The sequence below is a fragment of the Solanum dulcamara genome, chromosome 7, assembly GCF_947179165.1.
Source record: "Solanum dulcamara chromosome 7, daSolDulc1.2, whole genome shotgun sequence".
Classification (NCBI taxonomy): Eukaryota; Viridiplantae; Streptophyta; class Magnoliopsida; order Solanales; family Solanaceae; genus Solanum; species Solanum dulcamara.
The window spans coordinates 45,878,049-45,886,436 of record NC_077243.1 but is presented as its reverse complement, the minus strand read 5'-3'; the positions used below and the strand labels follow the sequence as shown (position 1 = coordinate 45,886,436).

Sequence of the window (8,388 nt, the reverse complement as noted above, 5' to 3'; positions counted from 1 at the left end):
GTAGCCCACCCTAATGAATGGGTGCATACAAAAAGGGGTGAGTACAATAGGAGAAGTTAAATCAAAATGACCAAAAAAAAGGGGGACATGGTCGTAGTGGAACTAAAGATCTACCCCTATACCAGTTGTAAGATAACAGAGAAAAGGGAAAGGCAACACATAAAGACTAGTGAGACGACGTTAAGGTAAATCTTAGGCTAAGTTGAGTAACCCGCACATTATCGCAAGGATTACAATGAAACACGACGCGAAGACTTCCCAAGTAGGTCACCCATCCCAGTATTTCTCTCGCTCAAGCACGCTTAACTTCAAAATTCTGATAGAATTTAGTGCGATTATACAGGCGCGGTCGCACGAGATGGAAGGATCTAAACTAGCAGCGGAGAAACGATATGAGATTATGTACCTAGAGTATTACAAGATACGTTGAGGGAATTGTAAAAAGGGCTTAAGAAAAACCAGCAGGATTAAGTAATTACTAACTGATGGTGGATGGCGCACTTGAATGCCACAGTTCTTCAACATAGTACCAGTTAATGAGAGGCAAACCACAGAGAGCCTATATGGTCCAGTGGGCAAGGGAATCTCGGCACCACCTGGCAGGCAACTCTAAGGATTGAAAAGAAAAACCTAAAAGGTAAGGGTACCAGTTGATGTAAATTACGGAAGACAGGAAGTAATACACGCGGCCGAAAATTCCACAATAGGACCAGGGCTACAAGACTCACTTCGCACTCCGTCGACAGATGACGTTGGAGGGAATGTTACCTAGGGATTAACTATATTAGCCCATGCTCCTTCAATTAAAGGCTACCTACTCAGCCGAAAAAATGTAAAATTGTAGGGTAAAAGAGTGGTGGGACATTATGGAATCCCCATAGCTATTACCCCAGACGCGGGAGCCCAAGTTACAGTTAACTATCAAGGATTAGTGCACAAAGAAACTGGGAAGACAAATAAGTCTTCGTACACTACTTTACCATCAAACCTGATGAACAGGCTAAAGCGTACCACTTAAACGCTAGAAGATATGTCATGAGCTGGTGTTGTTAACTTCGAAGATAGCTGGGATAATTATCTCTCACCTATTGAGTTGCCTACCATAATGGCTACCACTCTGGTATCCCAATTACCCTGTACAAGACTGGTGGGGTAGGACATGTAAGTCCTCTATTGGTAGGGTCGATGTTAGAAAGACTAAGCTGGTAAACCAAACATGATTAAGCAAGCTATTGACTACCAGCCCAGAGTCGGCAGAAATGATATACAGATAATCGACATTGACATACAGAGTTCAAATTGATTATTAGATGTTCATAACATGGTCACCCAGAAAAGGAAACTTAGACCAAATTATATTAGATGGTATCAAGTTACTCGTAAGGTGGGCAAAGTGGACGGTAAGTTGACTTACCACCTTATTTGAAAACTATACGCCCAGTCCATCAGATAGGGATACTTCGCAAAGGTACTAATGAGCCACCCAGGGTATGCTCTATAGATGATGTCCAGGAAATGGAATCCTGTGAGGGACCACCTATCATCATCTTAAATCGGCAAACTAGAAGATTGTAGACTAAAGACGTGCCTTCCATCAAGATACTGTGGCAACACCAAATTAAGAAAGAGGATGATTGGGGAAGCTGAAGAGAACATGAAACACAAATATTCATACATATTCCCGATGTATGCAGGTAACCCCAACTCTTGAAACTCATATATTAATTACTTGGATAGAAGTATGTGTTAGGGAAATAATAAAGAATCTCCATACAATTTGTATAAAGTGCTAAGAGAAGTTTTGTTTAACATTTGGGGATGAATTTTCTAAAGGGGGGAAGGATGTTACACCCCACACTTTTAAACTCAGAATGTCTCTTAAACTTCCTTAGAAGTTAGCATGTGAGCCGGATAATCTACGACACTATCAAACAACTCCAAGGAAGGGAAAATATGATACCCCATAGTAGGGAAGGTTGGAAATATAGTCGTAAGAATCCAGAAGGAATTAGAGGCCAAGTAATGAGTCGTAGGACTCGATTTACCTACGTAAGATATTAATGTAAAAGTCTTATATACTTGAGCTACTAGAGGACATACCAAACCTGTGTAGCACGGATTACATAGGATCTTAAAGTAAGGTGAGGTGACGAACCTACGAGAGGGAGCAAAAACTAGTTTCTGAACTTACAAAAGTGAAGGAAGCAGGTGAAAAGCAAGAACCTCAAGCAAGCAGGTGACAAGCAAGAAGGTGACTCACCTGCCTGCTTGGGGGAGGTGGACCCTGCTGCCACATGGTGGCATGTGATAGGCCGTATGAGCCAGGTGGCATCCTAGGGGGCTGCCACATGGCACCCTAAGGGGATGCCACATGGAACCTTATATATATATATATATGTGTGTGTGTGTTATGTGATGTGTAACTTCAGTTTCTATCCAAGAATATCAGCTAAGGAGAGGAAAAAATGTGAGGAAGATAAGAGGGGCAGTTTTGGAGTAACTAAGGTAAGTTCTCTAATTTTTGTCCACGAATAAATTATCTACGGTATGAATCAACCACATGGGGTTGTATATATATGCCTTATGATGTCTATGGAACCATATATTCAGCTTTACACCTAGAATCAATAAGACAAAGTTGAAGGAAAACGTTGGAGGCAAGGAAATGAGGGCTATGGGTTTGGTCTCCAATAGGTAAGTCCCCGACATTTGTTCCGTGAATTAATTATTTATGGTATCCCTAGGTTATATAATGATGTTTAATAACAATAAATTCCAATTTGGGGAAGCGAGGAAGTCAAACAAACAGTCCACCTAATTTCAGAGCGTCTAGAAAAGTTCCAAGGCGCGTCTTGGCAAATTGTGGCCAATTTCGGGTAAGGTAAGGTTTATCCTTTTAAGTTGGACTTCATGGTGTTGTTATGGAGTGTATTATACACCTTGTGTGTGGATGTAAATGTAAAAAGGGTATACGAATGCTTGACGTTGGAGACAATCCAAATTGTAGTCGTTATAGTTGAATTGTCGTCGAAGTAACGTGTTGTTCTTGTGAGGTGCTGCTGAAGGGGTGTGGTGTTTTCTTGAATGGACTAAATGTGTTCAAAAAGGGGTAGGGGTGGTTATCGTTTCATCCATATGACCCCTCATTTCGTATAATTAAAGGCTTTGCGAAACAAAGACTAGAAACCCTATTTTGGTGTTGTAATTTTCAGCAAGTGGTATGGAGCTTGTGTTGTGTAATACTGCCATGATTATGTATATATATGCTGAAGGTTGTTGTTGTTGGTTGGCTTTAGTTCTTAGAGATTTAATTGGAAATTCAGATAAGGCATATTATAGGGGAGATGCTGCCTAATTTTCGTTAACGCCTTAACTAACTAAAGAACTAGTCGAGGAAACGAACAAGGAAATAGATTCCATGAATACTAAGGTGAAACTGAAGCTGCTGGAAAGTCAAGAGTGGTTGATATTCGTATTACTTTGATATTGAATAGGTTCAAAGGACGACGAGGTGAATGTGACGAAGAGGAACTTATACGAGGTATTTGGTATGAAAATGAGATTATGATGCCATAGCGGTTCACCGAGCCCCATGATGGTCTGGGTACGAAATATGTATATGAAGATCACCTGAAGGAAAGTACAGACTACATAAATCTTATTCTTTTTTTTCTTTTGGGCATGTCTTTGTCTTAGTTGTAAGTTGAATATGATCTGAGCTCCGGGGTAACTCTATTCTTAAACATCTCTTATTTACTTTTGAATATTGAACTCCTACAGTAGTTGAACTATTTCCCAGAAAACTTTTATATGTTAAAGAGGTACCAAATGTACAGGCTCCAAGTCTTAAAGACTACACAAGATTGAGTGTTTTTGATTCCATAAATGATTTGGCCATATGTTAATACATGTCTAGGGTCCTTGAGATTACTTTTGAGATAGCCTATAATGGCATTTAGAGGACACTCGAGATGACTACACCGTTACTCGGGTCCTCAAACAAAAGCTTAACTTTCTTATTTTGTCGAGTCTCTGATAATGATTTAAATTGCATATAGTTAGTCACTACTCTACTCGTGTATACTGTAACCCTTTTTTCACCGAGTCCCGAGCCGAGTACGTTATCATGCACAATTCACTGCATTGTTCACCGAGTCCGTCACTAGAGGGCTGAGTACGTATGTATATATATGATGATGTATTGTAATAAGGTGGTGATGGCGTCGGGCCTATGATGGTCCTACAGATTAGATTCACCGGACCCCTGAAAGGGCCGGCTATATTGTATAAATTGAGCATACATGCTTTTGTGATTCACAGAGTACAGGTACATGTCCTCTATTTGATAATTTGTTCTTCTGCTTTTCTATTTCGAATATACCTCTAGTGTATTATGTTACATTTTACATACTCAGTACATATGTCGTACTGACCCCCTTTCTCGGGGGGCTGCGTTCATGCCCGCAGCTATAGATATAGGTTATGGGGAGTCCGTCAGCTTAGGATTCCATGCAGCTCAGCTAGAAAAGGCTCCATTGTATCGGGGCCTAGTTTTTGATACTGTCCACTGATGATGTATAAAATTGTTTTTTCCATTTGGGGGTATGGCGAGGGCCCTATCCTGCCATATGTTGTCATTTATATTTTTAGAGGTCTGTAGACATGTATATGTGGGTTGTGTATGTCCGTTTGATTCATCATGGTCTACATGATATATGATATATGTTAAAATATAATGGCAGCCTTATCGGCTTGCGTGCCCTGTCATGTTGTGATACAAACGGAAAAGGACTACAGGTTTATGAAAATATTATCGCTAGTGGGGCTCTGTTACATGATATTGTTTTATTTATAGTTCAATGTGACCATAGCTGTTAGATATATATATGGGGGGTCCAAGTCGGACCCTAGTCGCGGCCTACAGGGTTGGGTTATGATCGAAGTAGTATTAGAGCAGTTCGTCCTTGGATTGTCTACAAACCGTGTCGAGTAGATTCTTGATTATCGATGTGTTGCGTGCCACATCTATAAACAAGAGGCTATAGGACATTTAGGATGTTACCTTTCTCTCATATCTGAGATCGTTCTTTAGATCCGAGTCATAGGAAAATTCCTTATACTAACCTTGGATCTTAATAGAAGGATGACACCAACAGAAGAAAGTAATTGACGACATGGGAAGTTATGAAGCACGCAGGTAAGTAAAGGCACGAGAGATATCTGTTGGGTAAGTTATTGACATATGATTGAACTGTAAAGTCGAAAACTAAAAGGAAAGTAGACTGGAAAATGCAACAAATGCAGTTTGAAGTTGGACGTACGAGGTAAGTCCAGTATTTTTATATTATTATTGACATTGAAAGCCCTGTGTGGCTGCGATATGAGATGATATTGAAAGCCCTGTGCCTATGATATTATATGAATATATATATATGTGTGTTGGCCTTGCAAGGCATTATTGGTATCTTCTGCATGCAGGTTGTGGGATAGTCAGAAGTGTAGAGGGAACTCTGCCGAAATTTTCCCAGAACAAGAAAAAGGGAATAAAACACAGTTTTATAACACGTCTTGGAAATTGATACCGAGTACCTATATTATGCTAAATTAAAGATGTAAGAGGTACTCTTCATGTCGTTAATAAGGGATACCCTTTTTACTTGGGGGAGTTTATTTTGGAAAAACAAAAGTCTGTCTGAGCAGTATAGTTCAGACCACAGTATCTCCAGCCGTAATTATGCTGAAGAAAACAAAGAGAAGCTCAAGTTGAAAGGTAAGATGTCCAATAATTGAGCTTCAATCATTTTGAAAGTACCAAGCCCCAACTCCTAATTGTAAATTAGATAAGTTGTTCATAACTCGAGATAAACTCAGAAGGAGATCAGGTAGGTCAAGTATTAAAAAGAAGTACTGTGATGTTAAAGGTATTCTAGTTTCTTCCGACAATGGTTGGAAAATGGTTTACTATGACAGTTTATAGTTCTCCACGGACTAATTGGGGAAAGAACTTCTAAATAGAAGCACCTCAAAGAGATGTCGGGCATTGAATATGAGTATGAATTTAAAGGTATGCTATAGCAGTACGGGTATATTCTCGTGCACAATTCACTGCATTGTTCACCGAGCCCCTCACTAGAGGGTCGGGTACGTATGTATATATATGATGATGTATTGTAAAAAGGTGGTGATGGCGCCGGGCCTATGATGGTCCTATAGATGTGATTCACCAAACCCCTAAAAGGGCCGGCTATATTGTATAAATTGAGCATGCATGCTTTTCTAATTCACAGAGTACAGGTACATGTCTTTGATTTGATAATTTGTTCTCCTACTTCTCTATTTCGAATATACCTCCTGTGTATTATGTTACATTTTACATACTCAGTACATATGTCATACTGACCCCCTTCTCGGGGGGCTGCGTTTATGCCTGCAGGTACAGATATAGGTTTTGGGGAGTCCGTTAGCTTAGGATTCCATACAGCTCAGCTAGAAGAGGCTCCATTGTATCGGGGCCTAGTTTTTGATACTGTCCACTGATGTATAAAATTGTTTTGTCTATTCGGGGGTACGGCGGGGGACCCTATCCCGCCATATATTGACATTTATATTTTTAGAGGTCTATAGACATGTATATGTGGGTTGTGTATGTCAGTTTGATTCAACTGGGTCTACATGATATTCGATATATGTTAATATGTAATGACAGCCTTGTCGTCTTGCGTGCCCTATCATGTTGTGATACAAACGGAAAAGGGCTACAGGTTTATGAAAATGTTATCGCCCAGTGGGCCTCTGTTACATGATATTGTTTTATTTATAGTTCAATGTGACCACAGCTGATAGATATGTATACGGGGGGTCTAGGTCGGACCCCAGTTGCGGCCTACAGGGTTGGGTTGTGACATAAGAAGTTTTCAGCAAGATCTGGAATAACATAACGCTAGAAGGTGAATGCGTATGAAAAGGAAAAGGGTATAATGATGAACATATATCAAATGATTCAGGAGACACTCTGAAGGATAGCGACATCATGCTAAACTAAAAAGCCAAAAGGTTGGCTATAGAGTTCGTCGCAAATGATGTTACGATAGAAGTATAACCAAGGATAAAAGAATAAAAAGCCTCTTGTGGAGAAGAAAATAGAGTGAATAGGGGAAAGGAAAGAAGTACGACAAGGTGAGACCTAGCGAGACAATGCTAGGATATTTCTCAGGTTAAGTTGAGCACCTTCTCATAGTTTCGTAAAGGTAAAGGAAGACATGATATAACAACAATAAAGTGTTACCAGCTGGGGTAAGGAAAGTGTAAAATGGTTTAAGTAAGACGGGCTGAACTAGCTGGTTACTATAGGATGGCGAGCTCATATGCCAAACTTCTTTGGGATTATGCCAGCTAATGACAGACAGAACTCAAAGCGGCTATAAAGGTCACTATATGAACGAACTTTAGCGCTACTCAGTAGCCAACCTTAATGAATGGGTGCGTACAGAGAGGGGTGAATACAATAGGAGAAGTTAAATCAAAATGACCAAAAAAGGGACATGGTCATAATGGAACTAAAGGTCTACCCCGATACAGGATGCAAGATAACAAAGGAAAGTACAAGGGAAAACATAAAGACTCGCGAGACAACGTTGAGGTAAATTTGGAGCTAAGTTGAGTGCCCCGCACATTATTGCAAGGACTATAATGAAACGCAACGCGACGACTTCCCGGGGGGTCACCCATCCCAGTATTACTCTCGCCCCAGCACATTTAACTTTGAAATTTTGGTGGAATTTAGTACATTAGGGCTAGTATAATTGCGCAAGGTAGAAGAATCTGAACTAACGGCGGAGAAGCGACATGGGATTATGTACCCCAGGTACTATAAGTTATGTTAAGGGAATTGTAAAAAGGGCTAAGGAAAACCAGCAGGATTAGCTAATTACGAACTAGTGGCGCACTTGAACGCCACATCCCTCAACATGGTACCAGTTAATATTATTTACGGAAGGCAGGAAGTAATACGCGTGGTCGAGGATTCCACAATATGACCTGGGCTACAAGACTCACTTCATACTCCAGCGCCAGATGACTCTAGAGGGAATGTTACCTGTCAATTAACAATATTAGCCCCTGCTCCTTCGATCAAAGGATACCTACTCAGTTAAGAAAGAATATACGAGGCTAAGGATTCCCAAATTATCAATGTCATTACGCACCTATTCTATACTCTTCTAGTGTAGGGTGCTATACAGGTTATTGCGAGTAGGCTAATGAATCAGCCCTTTTATTTTCAATCAATACCACCTATGCAGCTGAAACTAAGTAAAGTTATAGGACAAGGAACTAGGAAGACTCTATGAGGGTTCCCCAGCTAATATCTCAGATCGAGGAACTTCAATT

The 8,388-nt window shown here is 40.3% G+C and overlaps 1 pseudogene; it reads right to left on the bottom strand.

Moving 5' to 3' along the window:
* Positions 1 to 7,691: 7,691 nt before the first annotated feature.
* Positions 7,692 to 7,810, bottom strand: LOC129898018 (5S ribosomal RNA; annotated as a pseudogene).
* Positions 7,811 to 8,388: the final 578 nt, after the last annotated feature.